This window comes from Macrobrachium nipponense, chromosome 7, assembly GCF_015104395.2.
Source record: "Macrobrachium nipponense isolate FS-2020 chromosome 7, ASM1510439v2, whole genome shotgun sequence".
NCBI lineage: Eukaryota > Metazoa > Arthropoda > Malacostraca > Decapoda > Palaemonidae > Macrobrachium > Macrobrachium nipponense.
This window is the reverse complement of record NC_061109.1, coordinates 86,003,404-86,025,834: the sequence shown is the minus strand read 5'-3', so window position 1 is coordinate 86,025,834 and position 22,431 is coordinate 86,003,404. Positions and strand designations below refer to the sequence as shown.

At 41.4% G+C, this 22,431-nt stretch overlaps 1 protein-coding gene across 1 annotated transcript in view; it reads left to right on the top strand.

Moving 5' to 3' along the window:
• The window catches only part of LOC135217637 (cyclin-dependent kinase 4-like), a 309,114-nt gene that overhangs the window by 278,789 nt on the left and 7,894 nt on the right, over positions 1 to 22,431 (top strand). The window lies entirely within an intron of this gene.

Sequence of the window (22,431 nt, the reverse complement as noted above, 5' to 3'; positions counted from 1 at the left end):
GTGTGTGTGGGTGTGGGTGGGTGGGTGCGTCATGTTTTGAAATTTTCAGAGAAAAGATTTCCCAGGCCGAATATCCGCGATGTTTTTCCTGGATGGCATAATATCATTCCGTCTGTCCATTTACGTAGCAGCCTTCGGCCATGCTTTCAACAAAGTAGTCTAGTGTTAATCGTAATCTCTTAACAGAACCGGTTTGTAATACTATCCACTGCGGGGAGAGAGAGAGAGAGAGAGAGACGTTCTCGGGTATTAGTGGGCATTGTATCCTCACGCTGCAGAGCGTGGTTCCTCCCCCTCCCCTCTGCTAAAGGCCAGTGGGGATCACATCCCCTCCCCAATGTCATGCACGATATGTACACATTGTTGAAAGAGTCCCGGGGAGCCACAATGGCCCTAAGACTTCCTTATGCTCCAAGACGTGGAGCGATGTTTGATCGCCAGCCATGAGGAGTGAGATTGTACTATGTGTGGAGCCATTTTCGTACTACGGTTGTCCCAGTTTACACCCCTGATGATATTTATAGTAAAAAGGAAGAAGAGTTATTGTGTCTGTGACGTGAAGTTATCTGAAAACTACGATATAGCTATTTATTTAATTAAGTAAAGCCGAAAATGAACTTGATTGAAAATGATCCAGTCAGTCTGTCTCTCTTTCGACTATGGAGACGTCAGTCGGCGGAGCTGCTTACGAGTCGGTATGGAGCAGAATTAGCGCTAGTGATGCCTGAAATTAATCTTCGCAAACCATTCCCCCACAAGGCCCAATTGCGTGCCGTGCCTGTTGGAGAATGTAGTACCCGGAGGGTATGGGCAGCATACCCGGAGCTTCAGCATACCAGAGTCATCCCCTGGAGGCCCCGGGCAGACTTCCTGCAGGGCATGAAGATTGGTGGCTGCGGGTGTGTGTGCGTCTGTCTGTGGGGTGGTGGGATGTGCAGCGGTCGAAGTGCAAGGGGACCGGGGAGGGGGGGTGTGGAAGAGCCCCTGGGGCAGGTCGTGTCGTGGCTGGACACCGCCATCTCTCTCTCTCTCTCTCTCTCTCTCTCTCCAATACCCTGGAGATAACGTGTCTTGCACGACAGGTTCTGGAGTATCAGGTCCCCATCCCCCGTTCCTGTGCCTCCCCCCCAGCTCCTCTTCCTCGCGTCTCCTCTTCTTTTTTTTTGTATTCTTCTTTATTCGTCTGTCTCTCATCCCTCAGGAATTTCGTCAAGAGGGCAGTTTGAGATAAGCCGGGAACTTCCTGGGACGATATTACCCCCAGCACGATATGGTTGAAGTTTCAGTTCCTTATTAATTAATTTCCCCGAATAGCTGGAATGTTGCTGTGGGTATCCGGAATTGCTCGGCTCGGCTCGGCAGTTGCTATGTACAGTTGCACAGTGATATCGATGCTGGTGTTTAAGGCGACGTTCTGTTGCTATCTTTGATTTTGTTGACGCAATTATTTCGTTCGTGTTTTTCAGTGACGCTGAAGAGACAACATTGCTTGTGTTAGTGATTGTAAAGGGTGAAATGCTGTTTTAGTGTCAGCTCTCTCTCTCTCTCTCTCTCTCTCTCTCTCTCTCTCTCTCTCTCTCTCTCTCGTGACTGGCAAAGAGGTAAACTATAAGTAAGTGTGCTTGGAGTGAAAACGTCGGAATTCTTACTATAAACGTTGGAGACCGATTTGATTAAGCGGACTAACCCGGTTTCATTTTTTAAACGTTGGTTCAATATAAAAGAAACCCATTTCCTCTATAATAGGCGAGATAGTTTCCATGTTGACATTTCATCCAGTATCATCATCCACTTATGGGAAATCCCGCTTACGCACTTTTTTTTTTTTTTATTAATTATTATTCTTCGCAGGTAACCAAATAATGGGAACTTCCCAACTAGTTATGATAATACAGTTCTGCTCTCTCTCTCTCTCTCTCTCCACAAACGAAATGACCTGTGTTCGATTCACGAAGCGGACGAGGATGAATGACATGGGCACCTTGAATTATGTACCTAGTTGTTAACCAGTGGAAGTGGGTTGCAGCTGGGGGCTGGGTGGTAGAAAGAGAGGAAATAAATACCAGTTGAGAATGTCAGCATAACATCAGAATGTGATGTTCATGACGAGGTCGTCCTCATGCCACTTAGGTGAAATCATTTCTTAAGATCTAAGATGGTGTGAAATCGTTCATAGTTTATATATGTAAATATAATATATATATTATATATTAATATAATATTAATTTATATATATATGTGTGTGTGTGTGTGTTGTGTGTGTGTGTACTCATTCCCTTGGGTGTACCGAACTTAGTATACCAAATAAAGTGAGCTGAATGGATTAAGATTATTCCCCTAGTGAAGCTTTCGCTTCAAAAGCAAACTTTCCTTCACCTCTATGGTCTGCTTGCTCTATGAGCAAGAGCCCGTGCTGGCATAAGGCCAGCTTAATCTCCAACAACAATCCTTCACCTATAGAGCTGTAATATGATTCAGGAAATTTTGCTCATAAAGAATTGGTAGCATAAGCGAAGTAAATACACAGAAAAAAAAAACGAACACAGTTGAGGTCCTTCAGTTTCTGCTTGGGGATCGAAGTTGCCAGGGAATGAGCTATAAGGACAGGAAGAGTATCCTTTTGAGTGTGTGAGCTATTCCTTCGAGTCAGGTGAAAGACCTGCCAGCGAACAGTGCCTCTGCAAGGACAATGCCACGCCTCTTAAAACAAGTTGCGAAGAACCTGTATACATAGTTCCCAACTGCATTGCTCTACACGGTGCCCTTGGTCCAAGATACCGCCTTCGTTATCCTTCCATCTTGTGTCCGTGTTGATTTTCCTGTTTAAAAGAAGTTTTGCTTACTCTTGTGTCACGTGGGCATGATTCCATAATTATCCTTTGTCAAAGAACACCTATGATTGTAGATTCACATCAACCGTGCATTTGACGTCTAGGCCAGTCCCTGACGACGCTCCTGATTATGGCTGTTGATGAGCCAATCACAGGGCTGGAAACTCTGTCTCTCGAGAGGTCACATAAGCAGGATGTATGTACGTATGTTCCACCTCTCCTGAGGAGACATTTTTGAAAGACGTATCCCTCAGGAGAGACGGAACATACATCATCCTGCCTGGGTGAACTCTCGAGAGAGAGACTGAGAGTTTCCAACCCTGTGATTGGCTTATCAACAGCCAATCAGGAGCTTTGTGTAAAGGACTGGCCTACTAGGCGTCAAATACACGGTTGATGTGAATCTATTATATTAGATGTTCGTGTTTGCCATGTGATTTCTTTTTCATAGAATGAGGACGAAGGATGCAGGTATGATAGGATTAAATATAATGTGTGAATAGCCGGAAGCGGCAGGTGATTGCCACCAGGCGCTCAGGCAAGCACGAGAGAGAGAGAGAGAGAGAGAGAGAGAGAGAGAGAGAGAGAGAACTCGCACAAGAGACGTTTTGTGGAGAGGCCGCGGCAGGGTGTGAGTCGTTCCTCTCGCCAGCGAAGAGGCTCCTGGGAGGTTTTGGTGTCGTTATGAGAGAGAGAGAGAGAGGAGAGAGAGAGAGAGAGAGAGGGCAAGGGCAGGCGAAGAGAGAAGCTGAAGGAGGAGAGGAGACTTGAGTGAGGATTAGGGTTGTTTAGGCGTTCAGGCTTGGAAACGACGACGAGTCTGTGATGACGAAGGACGAACGACGTCGCCGCGTCGAGTTGATGATGACACTCTCGGACCAGGAATGCAGGAAGGAGGGAGTTAGTTCTCGCACAGACAAGAACACACTGAGCTGACACTGCTGAGAGCGTTATTCTTAGTGAGTACTAGGCTAGGCCTATACTCTCTCACTCAGTGCTCAGTGGTCCTGCCTGCCTGTATCTTTCTATTAGGGGAAGGTTGTCACTTGCAGCTCCTCAGCTTGATCTAATAACAACCTTGAGGGCGCTGGGGGCGCGGTTAATAGCCGAGTGTGTGTGTGCAAAGAGCCAAGAGGGAAACGAATGCATAATAACTCAGTGGTTGGAGCCCTGTGCGACGGCGTCGGCAGCGGCTCCTGAATGAAGAGCAGCGTGTCTGAGAGAGAGAGATGAGGTGGTATATAGGGCTTTAGGGCGTGCGTTACCACCAGCCTGCCGTGACTTGACAATTAGCAATCTTAAGCGACACCTTCCGCCTCCTTGGGGGGTGGGGGGGATGATCGGCATCAAACCAATCATCACGCAGAGAGTGAGTCTATTTAGCAAAAAAAGTACGTTGATTTTGACTTCTAATTCTTTCTAACCATTAGTAATTCTAAATATTGTATGTATATTTAATTTTGTAATATCTTGTAACACCCTACGTATTATGGTAAGTACTGATATTTTTCTAATAAAATAAAAAAAAATCTAGGGCGCGAAAGTTTTGCTCATTTTAAAATATATTTTGGCGCCAAATACTGCACTTGACCAGTTACGTGCAGCTTGTCTTTGTTCCCTGTAAATAGTGGCGGGGTGCGAATGTTGCATTGTGGGGGAATTCCATCATAGCAGCCCCCTCGCACGTATGGAAAAATGGCGCCACCGACGTACACAAAAAACAAGGTCGGGAACGTGCTCAATCCTTGACCTGAGCTTTGCCCAGACACATGAATGCCAATAGATGGTGTGCAATAAACAATGAACCTTTTTCCAATTTGCAAAAGATAACTTTTCGTGGATTCAGCAGATGATGATCATATCTTTTTTTTTTCCCTTTTCCAAGCTCCTGTTATGCTGCCCGAGAAATGCAGAGTGGGAATGGAATACCAGAAATATTGCAATATTGTGTTGGCAGCCTTGCTTTAGGGAAAGGGCACTGCAGTTTAGGGTGTGGGCGGACCTGCATACCTTAAGTGCAGTGGAGTGTGGCGGCCAGCAGAGAGAGAGAGAGAGAGAGAGAGAGAGAGAGAGAGAGAGAGAGAGAGAGAGAGAGAGAGAGAGAGAGATGTAGTGGGAGGGGGATGTGTGAGGGGGAGTGAGCCTAATACTGAGCGTAGCACAAAATTTCGATTTTGGGGGAAAAAGCGTGAAAAAATAATGCTTCTGTCATAGACATTCTCTTTTCGCCGTCGTTCAGAAACTAATTGCGTTTTTATATTTTTATTGAGATGAACAAGACGTGTAGAGTTTTATTCAAAAATTTTTATATCAATCGAAAATATCATGAATTCAAATAGATGACGGATATAGCTGTGTACACTGTTTCCAAAGCCATCACACACACACGCGCGCACACACATGCTTAAACTGAATCGATGTTTCCCATTTTAAGATAAGTTGTTAGTTCAAATAAGTACCCGATGCCCACATGAATAATTTCACACGCCCCACACAGACAAACACAGACGCTGTCAGTATAGATAAAGCTACTCGGCAGGACAGGATAAAAAAAAAAGTTCCTATAAAAAGAGTCTAGACTCGAGAGCCTTGATTACATAAGAGACGGTGATGAGGTTAAAAAAAAGAAAGAAGCAAACTTGAAGAGGTGATAAAGGAAGAGGCCAATAAAGAGAATTGTGTTTGTCGCCAGAGGTTAAAAGGAAGGAGTTCATTTATTGTAATTATTATGCTTGCTGGTAGGTTCGTGTATGCGCGCGTGTGTGTGTGTGTCTGCTGTAGGTCGTTTGGTTGTTTGATGTACGTGTAAAGAGTACTTACTGACTGGTGCAGAGTTTTAGCCAATGTAGGTCGTTTGGTTGTTTGATGTACGTGCAAAGAGTAGACTGGTGTAGAGTTTTAGCCAATCTAAGAAAAATTTATTTTTGAAGGTGAAGCGGTCTAGGCAGCATAATGCCCTTTTCTAACCCAGGCTCGAGTACAAGAGATGAGTAAAGGATAGGAAAGAAGGATGAAGGATAAAATACGTGAAAATTGTTTGTAAGAATCATGAACCAGAAAGAGGTACAGAATCCCAAAGCTCGACAATCGAAGGAAATAAACTAATTGATATGAGGATTACCAATTTTATCCAGAGGTGTAAATGCTGCTTCAGTGTGTAGACCTATAAATCATTTTCCAATTATATAATGGGCGTGGTCCACGATCTTTCAGGTAGTTTTATCAACTGTGACGTTCTCACACATCCAATCCCCGAGGGGGGGGGGGGTAGCTCCGTCAGTGTACCTCATTCAGTGCAATGTAGGCATTACTGAAGGTTCTTTGCAGCGTCCCTTCCGTGGCCCCTAGCTGCAACTACTTTCATTCCTTTTACTGTACCTCCGTTCATATTCTCTTTCTTCCATCTTTACTGTCCACCCTCTCGTAACAATTGTTTCAGAGTGCAACTGCTTTGAGGTTTTCCTCCTGTTACACCTTTCAAACCTTTTTACTGTCAATTTCCGTTTCAGCCCTGAATGGCCTTAGTTGCTCCAGTGCTTGGCATAATGCCCAAAATCTGTATAAATCAAATCAAATCACACACCCAACTTACTACGGCTGTGCGGAAACTGTTTCCTCTCCTCGTATCACGGCTTAACGAACTCGTTAGCTTAGAGATTACCGTTACTCGTACAATGTAAAAGATAGAGAGGAAAGGAGAGAAAGAGAGAGGGAGAACCCGATGCCAATGTTCAGTAGCTACTCTTCTGTTGCGTCCATTAGCTCTGTTCTTTTGTTTCCTTGTTTCTGTTTTATCAGCGTGATCTCTCTCTCTCTCTCTCTCTCTCTCGTGGTGCAGTTGGTAGGTTACAAGGATTAGGATGTCTCAGACTTGATGCAGAGTCAAAATATAGACTTGATGTCCATCCGAGGAGACATCGTGTGCTCACTTAGGTAGTAATACTTCTGGTTCATACCGTGGAACCCGCACTCTATCACCGAACTGGGCAAGAAAAGGAGTCGACATGGGCGCGTTTCCTTGAAACCCCCGAGTTACCTCTGACTCAAGGAGTGAGCCTAAATTCGCTGAGTTAGATAGAATAAGATGTGAGTGGTTAGTTGTCTTTAAACGTAATGAACATCTGTAATTGAAAACGGAAGTCCCTTGGACGAGGCGATCCACAATCTCTCTCTCTCTCTCTCTCTCTCTCTCGATGCCCTTCCTCCCCCTAGCCCTCCCCCCCCCATCCACACCCCCCTCACCCTCTCTCTCCATCTATTTCCTCTCTCTCTCTCTCTCTCTCGACCGCGAGATTAGTGGTGGCAGTTATAGTAGGACTAGGCCTCCTCAGCTGAATCATTTGCACGGGGGTCTTGATTAATCTGTGAGTTTATGGTCGGGTTATGTTTAGCCACGTGGCTGTTTTAAACAGTGGGATTAGGCCCTCTTCGAGTGGCTGACGAGGGCTGCAGTAAATGCCTGTGATGGATGTCTTGTTTGTGATACTCACATAAGCGTTGGTTTGTATCGAACAGGTGTAGGTAGAGACCGGTCATTTATATTCCCGTAAGTTATCATGCCTTACTAAATGAATATCATAGCTGGTTATAATAGCTATTACATACTCGCTGGATGATGATTATTTCTGCTGTGATTATCTAAAACAACAGAGCACCCCTATGCTTAGTGGTCATGGTATTAGGTTTGGGCGGAGCTATTGAAGCCCTTTCCATAATGATATAATATCCATTGTGCTTCAGTGGATCTGAGCTTTTTAGCAAAGTACTTGACTCTCGTGAGGCACAGTCCGAGTGAGGAGGGTGGGATTATAAGAAACTTATTCCAAATTGATTACAGAAGACCCGAAGATAATACATGGAGCCAACCATCTAACGGGGAAGAGGAGTTTGACAAAAATGAAAAGGAGTTTTATAGAAAATGACAAGTAATGAAACGCGCGAATTTTTTTAGGCCAGGTTGTGAAATATTTCAGTACACTGATCAAATATGGAAAGATTTTCACATTTTATGAGTTTTACCGATGGAGTAACGGTGCTGCTCCAGCGTGGTGTCTGTCCGTAGGGCAGTGACATTTCATTTAGCGTTTCCCACCCGGTCTGGTTTTTGATATCCCGAGGCAGACATGATAGTAGTCGGCTTTTTAGGAAAGGTTTTACAGTGAGTTAGTGAGCGTGTCCATCTTCTTAATATGTCGCCCTTGTGTGCCCAGGGGTCGTGTCTATAAGTGGGGGCTTTTGTGCTGGACCTATATTATATGGTGGTAGGCTGTGGGCACTATTGTGGATGGTACTATCCATCATGGCGAACGGCAAGTGGGCTGTCATGGCATTCCCCTCGCTCAGTGATGACTCTCTCTCTTATTGATGCGTGCCCGCGCGCACACGTTGTGTGTGTATACACGTGTGTATTTACGTGAAGTCGCGAAGAAATGTGTTGATACACTCGGATTATGAAAAAGGGAAAACGGAGGGGAAAAAGGAAATATATACGGGGTCTTCGTGTCGTCCCAGCAATTTCGTCAAAAAAGAAAGAAAGAGAGAGAAATATATATATATATATATATAGTATATATATATATATAATATATATATAAATATATATATATATTCATACATACATACATACGTACATACATACTTTACATACATACATACATTATTATGAGAACGTTTGTGGGTAGACGTTAGGTACACGACTTAAAGTTGGCTGCTCATGACCTCTTTTATATTAAACAAGGAATAGGCAAAGTAATTGTGAGTCGAGAAATTCCTTAATTTCTAGGGACCCTTAGTAATGCTTCAGTTTTTGGTTTATATTCTCGTATTGGCATTATTTTCACAAGGACAAAGCGTCTCTAAAGTTCATTAACAGAACGACTTTTGAGCAGTTCCATAATTTTACTTTGTTTTTTGAAAGGATAGCACATCCATGACCTTTATGTTTTGGAAAGGATGGCACAACCATGACCTTTAGGTTTTAAAAAGGATGGCACAACCATTACCTTTATAACATACCTGGCTGAAGGCGAAAATAACATGACTGTCATCTTAACGTCATTAGCAGCAGCCCGGTCATAAGTTAACAAAGCCTGCTCTTAATTGAGTCGGGTACCGGCAATTCGGTGCATAATGCCCACAAGCTGTCGGGCATACTTGGGATTGTTAGTGGCTGCCCGCAAGCATGTCTTCACTCTCTCATTAGTGAACACATTCCCTTAGGCGCACTACTCCCCCACCCCCCTCCCCCACCCTCCCCCTTCTACCCTTTTCACCGTCCTACCCAGTCCCTCTCTCACTCCGTACGACTTCAATAGTATGATTTAGAGTTGTTTATAGGTTTTCGTTCGTGTCGGCGAAGCGTTTTCATTAGCGCCATGTGGCTGAGAGAGAGAGAGAGAGAGAGAGAGAGAGAGACTTCTTTTTTAGAGGGAAAAGGCATTTGTGTGAGATGTGCCAGAAGGTTGAATAATTAACTTGTTATTTATTTGTTTCTGTACTTGAGTATATATTTGGTTGACTTAATTCTTGGTCTTTTTTTTATGATGATGATGATGACTGCCTTCCATATTCCCAGTTGGTCTAAAAATTTTGATTAGACAAGGACGTCTGCGTAGATCGATCGGATTTAATATCTGCAAGGCAGTTCACAAGAAACTGTGGTTTGTCATGGCTTGTGTGAGGTCTCTATACAATCGGTTTTCTTAAAATCGGTTATTGCTTTTAAAGAGAAATTGTGGTGCATCGTGTTTTTATGTCATCAGCATTTTAAAGATTAGTTTTGCATGACATTTTATTTGGAATTACTACTATTTGCATGACCATAGACAAGGTCTTCGTGTCATTGCAGTAACTATAGGGGTATCATGTCCTTAACGAGTCTATATATCACTGACCATGTCGTAACACACACACACACACACACACACATATATATATATATATATATATATATATATATATATATATACTATATATGTATGTATGTATGTATGTATGTATGTATAAATAAAGGCAAGATAACACTGGAGTAGCTGCAAGATCTTTCGACTCACGTCCTTTACTTAGCAGACCGACTGACATACATGAGAAATTGAGATGACAGATGACAAGGCAGGCTTTTACCTTTATTTATGCATTTATCACGTTCCATTTCGTGATTCAGTTATATATATAATTTATATATGTATATATATATATATATATATATATATATATTTGATCGAATTTTTCACAGTCTGTGCTCTTTGACGAGAAATAATGGTTTATCACGGCTCAAGCGAGAAGTTGATGTTGTCAGCCTTTTCAACGGCCTCTTACGGAATTTCACAAACTATGGCATACATAGCATGACCCTCCAACTAGGTCCCTTTTTTTTTTTTGTTTTTTTTTATCAATCGACCTTCACTACCCCGGCCTCATACGAGGTCTTCTATAATATAAACGACCTTTTACAGTCTGTTTATCGTTTCCAAAAAGCGGACCGACTGACTGACTAGCATCAGCAGCAGCTCATCCCCTGAGGTATCCGCGAGGGAGGTCGTTGCCCACGTAAAAGTCAGCTGAAGAAGAATAGGGGGGGGGGGGGGGGGGGGGGAGGTCCGTCCTCCCTCTGACTTTTCAGCGGAATAATAACAAGGGAGTCGATAATTAGAGGCGTGCAGGCTGTATATATCCGGGAACAATGTTTGGCGATTAATTTATTACTAGGCCCCCGTCCCGTCTCACAAGGGTATCAGTTTAAACATTTGTTCGCTTTATCTCATTGGAATATGGGTATGAGGGCGGGCCTGCCTGGCTGGCTGGCTGGCGGGTCATTGCATACCATCGGCGAACGAGGATAGTTGCAACATCGTCGACAAGACGGTAGGGTTGCAGAGGGGCTTTTTTTTTTTTTTTTTTTTTTTTTTTTTTTTTTTTTTTTTTTTTTTTTTTTTTTATGCCATTTGTGTATAATCTGCTCGGTGGGTTGTACCAACAAGCGGCTTGTTTCTGGGTGGTGCTATCGCCTACTTAAAAAAAAAAAAAAAAAAAAACTCAGTGGCGTGGTCGGTATGTTGTTGGCGTACCACCTCGATGGCCGCGAGTTCGATTCTCGGGTATTTCACTTAGGGGTTAGAGATGTGTATTTCTGGTGGTAGATGTTCACTCTCGACGTGGTTCGGAAGTCACGTAAAGCCGTTGGTCCCGTTGTTGAATAACCAAACACTGGTTCCATGCAACGTAAAAACACCATACAAATAAACAAACAATAACAGCTTTATATATATGTATGCATTAAATAGTCAATTGTGTATCATAAGAGTTGCGTTCTTTTTCAATTTTCTTCTTATTTTCTATTATGCTTTACAGGTATTTCCCTTCAACATAACAATTTTTTTTTCTCGAAGAAACCAACTGATTATAAAAATATAAAACTCGTCAGAATGTCATCTCTTACGCTATAACAGTCTCTCACATTTAGATCGGTTGGCTCATTATTAGTAATAATAATAATAATGGAAAAGTAAATCCACTATAGTATGTCTGTTTGATTTTGTTATTTAAAATAACAAAATCAAGCAGACATACTATAGTGGATTTACTTCTCCATTTTATTGACTCGTGTGATTATGAGTTTTCTTTGAATAGTAATAATGATAATAATAGTGAAAGTAACAGTAATGGTGAAACGCTCATAACTGTGAAAAAGTGGGGCCGTTTGTCAGTGGCAGTGATGCAGTAAACACGTAGAGGATTCTTAGTGAAGGAGGAGGAGGAGCAGGAGATGAAATTATTGCTTGGGAATAGCTCATCCCCAGATAGGAGGCACTCCCGTCCTTCCTCCTCCTCCTCCTCCTCCTCCTCCTCCTCCTCCTCCTCCTCCTCCTTCCTTTTCTGCCATCCCTAAAGACGTACATATAGCTTAAGGAGGAGGAGCAGAGATGAAAATTATTGCTTGGGAATAGCTCATCCTCAGATAGGAGGCACTCCCGTCCTTCCTCCTCCTCCTCCTCCTCCTCCTCCTCCTTTTCTGCCATCCCTAAAGACGTACATTATAGCTTAAGGAGGTACAGGAGATGAAATTATTGCTTGGGAATTCAATAGCTCATCCCCAGATAGAAGGAGGCACTGCCCGTCCTTCCTCCTCCTCCTCCTCCTCCCTCCTCCCTCCTCCTCCTCCATCCTCCTCCTTTTCTGCCATCCCTTAAAAGACGTACCATATAGCTTTTTCTTAAGGAAGGATATGAGCAGGAGGAGGAGATGAAAAATTATTTGCTTGGGGGAATTCAATAGCTCAATCCCCAGGATAGAAGGGAGGCAAATTCCCGTCCTTTCCTCCTCCTCCAGGCCTACCTCCTCCTCCTCCCCCCTCCTCCCTCCTCCTCCTCCTCCCTCCTCCCTCCATTTCCTTTTTGCCATCCCTAAAGGACGGCTACAGTATACGCTTAAAGGGAGGCGTACAGGAAGATGAAATTTATTGCTTGGGGAAATTTCAATAGCTCATCCCCAGATATAGAAGGAGGCAATCCCGTCCTTCCTTCCTCCTCCGCCTCCTCCTCCTCTCCTCCTCCTCCTCCTCCATCCTTTTCTTTTGCCATCCCTAAAGATGTATATTATAGCTTAAGGAGGTTACAGGAAGGATTGAAATTATTGCTTGGGAAATTCAATAGCTCATCCCACAGATAGAAGGATGGCAATCCCAGTTCCTTTCCCTCCCTCCTTCCCCTCCTAATCCTCCTCCTCCTCCTTCCTTCGTTTTCTTTTTCTGCCCTCCCTAAAGACGTACATACATACAGCTTAAAGAGAAGCACTGTTTGTTGACATCAGTCTGTGAGAGCCCAGTGGAAGGCCAATGTCGAGTTGACGTCACGTCACCCACAGTTCCCGTCAAGGCCGGTGATGTTGATGATGGCTCCTTTAAAACATTCGCCGAAGAAGAAGACAAGCTAATTACGTGAATGCCTTTCTCTTGATTATTATAGAAGCGTCCTTTTTAATTATCTAGGTTTTTTCTCTATTCTCTCTCTCTCTCTCTCTCTCTCTTCTTGTGATCTTTGTGCTCTTTGAATATAAGTGATTGGTGTGTGTGTGAATAACTTGGCGTTTTTAGTCTGAGCTGCAGCGAGAAAGTATATATATGTTTTGCTCTCTCTCTCTCTCTCTCTCTCTCTCGCTGCAGTGCCTCTTCTGAGCGTTGTCTGATCCGCTCCTAACCTTGATTTGTTGCGCTGTGAAAGTTGAGTCATAGTTCCTTGAGCAGAGGGCGTCCCTTTATATGTCTGCGGTTTTTTTTTTTTTTTTTTTTTTTCCCAAGTCCAAAACTATAGTTTGCACTTTTTAGAAAAAGGTTGCGCGAGTAGAGTGACCAGTTTTGTTTGTCTTGCGTGTGTTCTAAGAGACAAGGATGCTGTCGTTGCCCTCTTTTTTTATTATTATTATTATTATTCCCTCCAGTTATGCTGTAATGGGAAAAACATCACAAGGGGGTGATTGTCTGTGATGCTGACTGCAGTATGAGAGCCAGGGAGGGAGGGAGGGAGGGAGGGAGGGAGATGCGTATGAACAGTGGTGTGCTGTTTTTTCGTTTGCATGCAATTATACACATAAGAGTTTCTTGCATTCCCAGGGTGAAGGAATAAATGCTTGTCCACTGTTTCATGTTTGTCAACTACTGCTGAACTGTCAATCGTGACCTCCTCCTCCTCCTCCTCCTCCCGAAAAAAACAAAAAAAGCAAAGCGAATTCAGGTAATTTTGGAACATGTATCAATTGCAGTTAATGCTATGGCTAGAGAAATTATTATTATTATTATTATTATTATTATTATTATCATTTGCTTAATCCTCTTAGTGAAAACCTTTTCCTAAAAAGGAATACTTGTAACGTATCCTGAGGTTAGGAAGTTAGTATTATAAAATCGTTGCTAAATTGTTAGTTGAAAATCAGACGTTAAAAATTTCCCATTTAGGATTTACTCTCTCTCTCTCTCTCTCTCTCTCTCTCTCTCTCACACACACACACACACACACACACACACACACACACACACACACACACACACACACAGGAAGCTTATCAGAGTGAAACTTTATCGTAGAATTTCCTATTCCGAATAAGTGAATGAAAAAAAGTTCATATCGCGAATAAGTGAATGAAACACATTTTTAGCAATGTCGTATTGGCATTTCCGTGACGCAGAGGCGACATATCCTTCCCAAGGATCTTTGAAGTCACGTGAAGCGTTCTGGAGTCGCCAGTTTCGCAATGGAGACTTTTAAAAGAAACGGAGGAGGAGGAGGAGGAGGAGGAGACTCTTCCACGGCTACTTCCGTAGGGGGGGTGGGGGGGTTTGAGGGGGGCAGGCGGGTGAGTAACATGACAGGAACAGTGCTGTCAGTTGATCCCAGCACTCATTCATAGGGTCAGGCTCGTCTTGCTCGTCTTCAGGTGAGGTGAACCAGCATCCTTTTTTTTCTCTCTCTCTTTCCTTTTCCTTGATTTGTTAATATATACACATATATATTATGTATGTTTGTATACGTACGTATGTAAATGCTATACTGCCACAAGGATCACGTGAGTAGATGTTCGACGAAAGCCAGAAGGAACTATGAAAAAGATAAGTACCAAGCGCTTTCGTGTAGTTAATATAGTAGTATACGTTTCTTCAGGGTATGCAGTGCAAAACGATTTTATGTGTACCTTGAAGAAGTGTATATATTAAATATATCTTACATTTAAAGCTGATGGTCGGACTACTTGCAAGTTCATGCATTACGTATGTAGAAGGGAAACGGTTTTAATTCATTAGAAAACAAGAAGAAAAATAAGATTTGGGTTTGAATGCAGAGCGAGGGGTCTCAGTTTCATTTTGCGGGTGGGGAGTGTGAAGCATTTTCTTCCTCCTCCTCCTCCTCCTCCTCCTCCTCCTCCTCCTCCTCCTCCTCCTCCTCCTCCTCCTCTGGCCAGGTTAAGGCACGGCATCCAAGGAAAAACTACCGCGGTAACCTTTACCCCCTCACTTGGCAGATCTATTTTCTCTTAAGAAAAGATGCTTATAGAAGTATTTTAAGAGCCTATGTTAATTTGTTAACATGTAATTTCTTCGTTTAAATGATACGTTGAAAGTAAAACCCTCGACGCGCCTTCGTCTTTATTTATTAAGACATCATCGTCAACGAACGTTCCTTGACGATGTCTTAATAAAGACGAAAGCCCTGGGATTTCTGCCCTATCAATTTTCCTGAAATAAAGACGAAAACCCTTGGATTTCTGCCTATCATTTTCCCGTGGTATTCGCTTTATATATATATAAAGAGAACTAAGTAAAAGTACTGCTGAATATAACGGGACAATTAATTTCTGGTAAAGTTAAGCGTATATCCTCCACACCATCTCCTCCACCACCCTCAGTCCAAGCACGAGCCCGTGCTAGCATAAGGCTGGCCTAATCTTACTTCTTAACCCCTTCACAGTGTTTCCATCTTTTCTGTGTCTTCTACTAGCTCTTTTGGTATAACTTTTCAATCTAATCTTAACCAAGGTCTTTGAAAGACACTCCGAGTATATTTAAAGGACCTTGATCTTAACCATCGTACCATTAATAGTCTTCCTGAAGTTATAGTCTCAGTCTGAACCATCTTACTCTTAATATATTTCTCCTGAAGTTATAGTCTCAATCTTAACCATCTTACCGAATTAATAGTTTCAGTCTTAATCATCTTACCCTTGATATTCTTCCTGAAGTTATAGTAGTCCCACTACGAGAAACGCTGTAAATCCTGAGCGTATTCGTCTCTACAAAGAAGAGGAAAGTGGTCATTGTTCCCGGTGGTGCATCTTCGTAAACGTATCACGTGATTTCAAGTACGTATATATACGTGTGTGTGTATATATATATAATATATATATATATATATATATATATATATATATATTGCGTTTTATACTACACCCTCAATTTATTTATTTATGTCTTAGTCTCCCTTTTCGCCATCCTGCCACACCCGTCAGGGGCAGGAAGTAGTACTAGCATAGCCTAACCCTCCTCGACAGAAGAGGGGTTGGGGTGGGGTTTAATATGCCTTGTGAGGGGAATGTGTGTGTGTGAGAGAGAGAGAGGGAGCGAGAGAGAGAGGAAGGGAAGGGGTAAGTTGCGTTCTATCGCCCCCAAAGAAAAGGCATAGTGGAAGGATGCGTCATCCACTTAAGGCTGACCTTTGGGTGTTCCTTCACTTCATCCATCCTCTGGCTGCTCTGCTATCCAACACCCCCCCCCCCCCCCCCTTCCCCCCCCCCCCCCCCTCCCCCCCAAGTCACACACACACAGACTCGCCCTCCACACAATTTTTCCTCACTTTTGTTAATGCTGCAACTACTTTTCGCGTGTTATTATTTTTGAATTCTGTAAGGGTTCCGTATTGCATTGTTTAATTGTGTTTTGTTTATTTGAGGGCGTGCGTTTGTTTGTTTGTGTGTGTAAGAATAGGCGTGCGCAAGAAAGTTCCCCCTATTAAAGATTTGTTCCGTTGTTTGTTGAATTCAGACTTCTCAAGAGTTATTCGTTTTATGATACGTTTCTTTAAGCAGTTTTCAACGTTGTAATTCGTCCATGTCCGAATTACAGGCCATCATTATTGGCTTTCTTTAGTTGCATTTCATGTTTTATTATAAACATTTAGATTTTTTAATTCTCTGTACAATTTCGAAACTGTCGTTAATTTCGCTTACTCGGGGAGTTAGGCGACAAACTACTTTTTGTTGTTGTTATTGTTGAGGGGGTGAGGGAGTAGGAAAGCCTTAAGAATAAAAGGTCTGTAAAAGGTGTTACATGTTGAGTTACAGACACGGGAATTATAGGATAGGACATTTATTATTTATTTATGAGAATGAAAATGTAAAAATAAAAAATGAAGAATTTGCATATTAAACTGTACAGAAAAATTATTTCTAAGAAAAATATCGTATTTTAAACATTTTATTGGTGAAACAGCGAGCTATCTATTCGTAGATTTTAGCGCGTTTAATTTATTTGATGAACTGATTTTAGAGGCTATATTTCAGTTCGATTATTTTGTGTTTGCACTTATAACTGAGAATATATGAAGGTTTTTAATTTGTGTCCATTTTATTTGATCCTTGATGTTATGAATAGTACTAATTATGAGTATCAATTACGAAGACCGCTCCACGTCAAGTTAGGAATATAATGTTTGCAACTTATGCGTCAGTGGAGAGAGAGAGAGAGAGAGAGAGAGAGAGAGAGAGAGAGAGAGAGAGAGAGAGAGAGAGAGAGAGAGACTTACCAGGATGTGCCAAAGACCCAAACAACGGAGGGGGCATCGCATAGTTGCTATATGGTATAACCTCCGAAGGGGGATGCCCCCTTGACATTTGCGATATTCTTTTCGATAAGCGACCATTTGCCTCCATCAGAGCTGAAACGTGTGTGTGTGTTTTTTTTTTCTTTCTCAAACGCAGGCGATGGCTGTCCCTTTTAAGAGTATTGGTGACAATATTTTGCATTGTCCTCTCTCATGGTCTTCCATCATGTTACTTTCGGTTAAGAAGATAACGCCCTTTACTCCAGACCTCCTCTATTGGATGATTGGGTACAAACGCTTATATATTCTCGAGTAGTTTATATTTTTTTCCCCCTTTTTAGAAGGTTTTTGTATGATAGGATAACGGTTGCCGTTGTATTATTACCCTCTCGTCTTAGATTGAAATACAGTATTTGCTTAGGTTGTGTTGTATTGTATTGGAGTTCGTGCCTCTTGTGTTTCGTTTTTCTAGAAATACGAGATCAGGTTTGAGTTGCGCCCTCAGATACACACACACACACACACACACACAACACACATATATATATATATATATATATATATATATATATATATATATATATATACGTATGTATAATTTGTACGTGTTTATACTGAAATGTAATATTTGTAATTTTTGTATTTAATTATTTAATTGCATATAAGTATACTTTCTGTATTTATTGCTTTCGTCTACGATGTTTATGTTGTGAAATGTAGTGTTCAAGTCGCCCAATGATTGAATATTAGCCTTGCAATATTGTATGTTCGTCATTGCACGGAATGATTATTAGATATATAACTTGCAGTTTAATTTTTGATTGAGTGAATGTTTGTGGACACACACACACACACACACTCACTGACAGTTTACTTCCTTCTTGGAGATCAAGTGCTGCTCTGCGGATTTTGCATCATTGAATGAATCATAACGTAATGAAATCTCTCGCCCATTTCCTGTCCTATTTTGCTTGCAACTTGGAAAGCTCCCTGTGACACAGTTTGTATGTTCCTTTTGCCTTGTGGAGATTAATTCAGGCATCTGCGTCTTCCTTGACTTTTTAAAAGTACAGAGCTAGGAAGAAGAATGGAAAGTGCGGATTGACTTACACACTGGAGGCTGGGAGTGAAAGTAAGTGGAAGTAAACTAGTGTATGAATCTGGTTTGAATTCACTACTCTCGTATTCCCAAGAATCGGCACTTTGAATGTTTGCTAACTAACGGCAGAAGTATAGTTCTTTTATGCGTGATAATGAAAACACCGGGAAAACTGTGCGTAATTAGTACAGAAATACTCAAACTTTATTCCTCCTTAAGGCTTCGAGATAAATCTAGTCTCTCGCCCCTTATAAGTAAAAAGCATACATTGAATTTACTACTACGATAGGTCCGGTTGCTTTGATCTCTTGCCAAGTAAGTAGAAGAAGAAGTAGAATGGAAAGAAGGAATGAAAGAGAAAATGAAGTGGACAGCTTCTAGTGCCTGCTGGCATCGGTTCCCACGATACAACTTAGGAACTTGCCTTGACCTTAGGTAACAGCTACTGACGGCATCCTTTACCCCCCTCCTCTCTCTCTCTCTCTCTCTCTCTCTCTCTCTCTCTCTCTCTCTCTCTCTCTCTCTCTCTCTCTCTCTCTCTCTCTCTCATTACGAAACCTCTAAATGATGCTGCATTAAATTTTCGACGTTCTCTCTCTCATCTCTCTCTCTCATCTCTCTCTCTCTCTCTCTCTCTCGCTTTTTCAAAAGCAAGAACACACACACACACACACTATATATATATATATATATATATATATATGTATATATATAGATATAGATATATATATATATATTATATATAATATAGATAGATATATATATATATATATATATATATATATATATATATATATATATATATACATACACTAGAAAGGTCCCCTATCTGTTCGTATCATTTAAGCGTAACCGGTGTTTAGAAAGTGTAAAGAATAAATAGGTGTTTTTATTTTTATTTTCCTGGAACTGTTGAATATAACAGTGAAATTAAAGCATGTGAGCCATCATCTTACTTTGGGCTTTTTGTACTTTATTATTATGGATTTGGGCTTTTTGTACTTTATTATTATGGACTAGGAGGGACTTACACCACATTGCTGTAATTGTCAAGAAGATCGAGTGGAGTGAATATAAGAAAGTGAACTACGAATGATGCCAAAAAAAACGTTGCTGATTCGAATCGTATTAATAGGGTAGCATCTCTCCGGATTCGTGGCACGTTAGTTATCGAACTTAGCCCACAAACTGAGGGGACGGGGGACTTGTTCGATAATACTCGAGTAGAAGTTCACGAATCTCGACGTGGTTCGGAAGTCACGTCAAGCAGTTGTTGGTTCCGTTACTGAATAAAAAAAACATACAGACATAATATGTTTATGGGGGCTATCAAAAGGTAATCTCCTTCTGAAATTTGGGATCCTCTCCATACAAGTTTGATGGCAGCTGCCTTGTATACTTTATATAGTAGTATATGCCTGCTGGCCTTTCCTTCTCACTCACCCCACCTCCTACTTGATATCTGTGTGGTTGCTGTTGACTCTGCTGCAAGTATGGCTGTATGGGCTACGATTGTCCTTCTCTCGATTGGGCTTATATTAGTCCCTATTGTAAGGAAGGGGAGCAAAAAAATGTCTGAACATGCCGCCCATTCGTCCCCATAGGACCTGGCTTTCATTCCCCCCCCCCCCCCCCCCCCCCCCACACCCCCACCCCATTCCCTCCTTATTGTTATTATCGTCATTGTGTCATTTTGCCGTCGCGGTTAGCACCACTGGGCATGTTTAGTGAGCTTGTTTCTTTCTTCTCTCTCCTTCCTTTCTCCAGGGGCATCGCTTCATACAGGCATTTCTTTCATTATTATTTCTGTTTGCTTGAGGTGAGGAATTTCCTTCGTTATTGCTAGATTGCGTTTTTTAAGGGGGAATTTTATTGCTTTTTTATTTTATTTTATGTCGTAGAAATTTTTATGAAGATTCTTTTACGAAGAAGAAATTTTTTATAGCCATTTTGTAATTTATTAAGACATGATCATGCAGTATAATTACATGATTAAAGTTATTCATTTTAATTTTTTATTTTTTTTATTTTTTTTATTTATTTATTATTTTTTAAACCTCTAAAAGATTCTGCATTAACCTTACGACTTTGGTATTGTTAAAATCTAAGCCAGTACTCTTAGTGAATTGTGTATGATCTTGATAAGACCTTTAGATCGAATCACAGCGGGTCTCTCTCTCTCTCTCACACACACACACACACACACCACTGAAGGTGGTTAAACTCCTCCAGATTGTTCGCTTGATTCAGATAGAGATCTCAGCTTTCATTATTGTGTCGAAACTTGAATATAGAAAATGGGGTTTGAAATATTCAGGAATTTTTTTTATTGCAATATTTCATCCATTTTCTGATGTGTTATTCAATGACATGTCAAGGGGTTTATTTATTTATTTATTTAATTTTTTTGTGTGTTTCGACCTGCATGTCGTTGAAACATTTGATCTTCCAAGACCTTTTCCGAAACAAAATTCGCTGGCGAGATTTATTACTGGAATCACTGGAGGAAATCCCACATTCCCCTAAGTTGCCAGACAAATAGTTTTTTTTTTTTTTTTTTTTTTTATCTTAAGATTTTCTTAGTCGATCTGTCCTTTGTTTAGTCACATTTCTTAATTTGTTTGCCCTTCTCAATTCAGTGGTCATGGGTAGTTTTATCTTTTAAAATATCTCCTTTCTATTATGAATGACATTGAATTCCATCACAGCCCATTACTCCTGAGCTGAGCAATTTCCATTTATCACGCAGTCATTTTTCCTTATTTATATTTATCCGCCTTACAACCTCTTTATAAAACCCTCATTGGACCTCCTCCCCCTTAGCCTGTCTTCCCCTCCTCCTCCCATCCCCTCCCCTCCCCTCGCCAATCCATCGTGGCACTCTTTAAACTCTGAATGAAATAATAATAGTGTCTCCAGATAGCTTTTGTCCTCTCTTAAGCATGATATCCTCTGGGGGGAGCTGAGCACCACCACAACCCTGACGACCAAAATCACCAGGTCCCTGTCCCTGGCGACTCTGGCCCCTCTGCCTGCCCTCTGTAGAGGTAGTTGTCGATGGACAGGCTGCTCGCTCTTTTCAACTGATCAGCCGTAACTGAGAAGAAGAGATGAGGTCGACGTGTCTGTAGGAGGAGGAGGACGGCCTTCAACCACCATAGGCTCACTAGACACTAGAAGGAATAAAAGAACATTTTTTTTCTGATTTTGTTCTTTCTGAGGAGAAGAAGAGATGAGGTCGACGTGCCTGGAGGAGGAGGAGGAGGAGAGGAGGAGGAGGAGGAGCGGAGGAGGAGGAGGAGGAGGAGGTCGGCCTTCAACCACCATAGGCTCACTAGACACAATAATTTTTTTTTTCTGATTTTGTTCTTTCTGAGCACCTTCAACCACCATGGGCTCACTAGACACTAGAGGGAACAAAGGAAGATTTTTTTCCTGATTTTGTTCTCTCTGGATATTTTGTTTTTTTCCTGATTTTGTTACCGTGCGGTTTTCAGGTCTACTAAAAATCAATCGTTATAAATTAAGGGTGCTTGGCTATAGTCATACTAATAACTAGCCTGGTGTCGAATAATGATCATTATTATTCATTATTATTTGCACCGCGTGTGTATTGACAAAGACTTTGATGTAAGTATAAACAGCTAACATGAATGTATGTACAATATAGTACACCTTCTTTATTAAGAGTTTTAAAAAAAGTTCGAAAAGTGGAAGGCTTCAATATAAAGTTTGTAATGGCCTCAGTGACCTCCCAAATTCTAGTTTACTGGAAGCCTTGAAATCGACGGAGAAGTAAATGAAGAAATTCCGCTTCCCAGGTGGTATTTGAAAGTAACTTTACTCTAGGACCAGCTATCGTTCCACACAACCAAAATATGTGATTGAAATCACCTCGAGCACTGTAGGACTTTGAAGTACCGTAGTTATACTAGGATACAGAACTATCAGGGTTGGTGATTCTTTTATTTTAAAAAAATCTGATTTATTTGATTTTTTTTATTTGTTTGGTTTTCTTGATATGTTAGATGTTTTTTCAATTTTTTTTTAACCTCAAAATGTGTTTTATGACAGAAATACTATTGATTTGTCTTTTAGGTTTCCAGTTATGCTCAAGTTTTCATTAACCCCAAAACCATATTTTTCAATTCGTTTGCTTGCAAATTAAAAAAGGCAAAACAAGTTTTAAAAATCATGA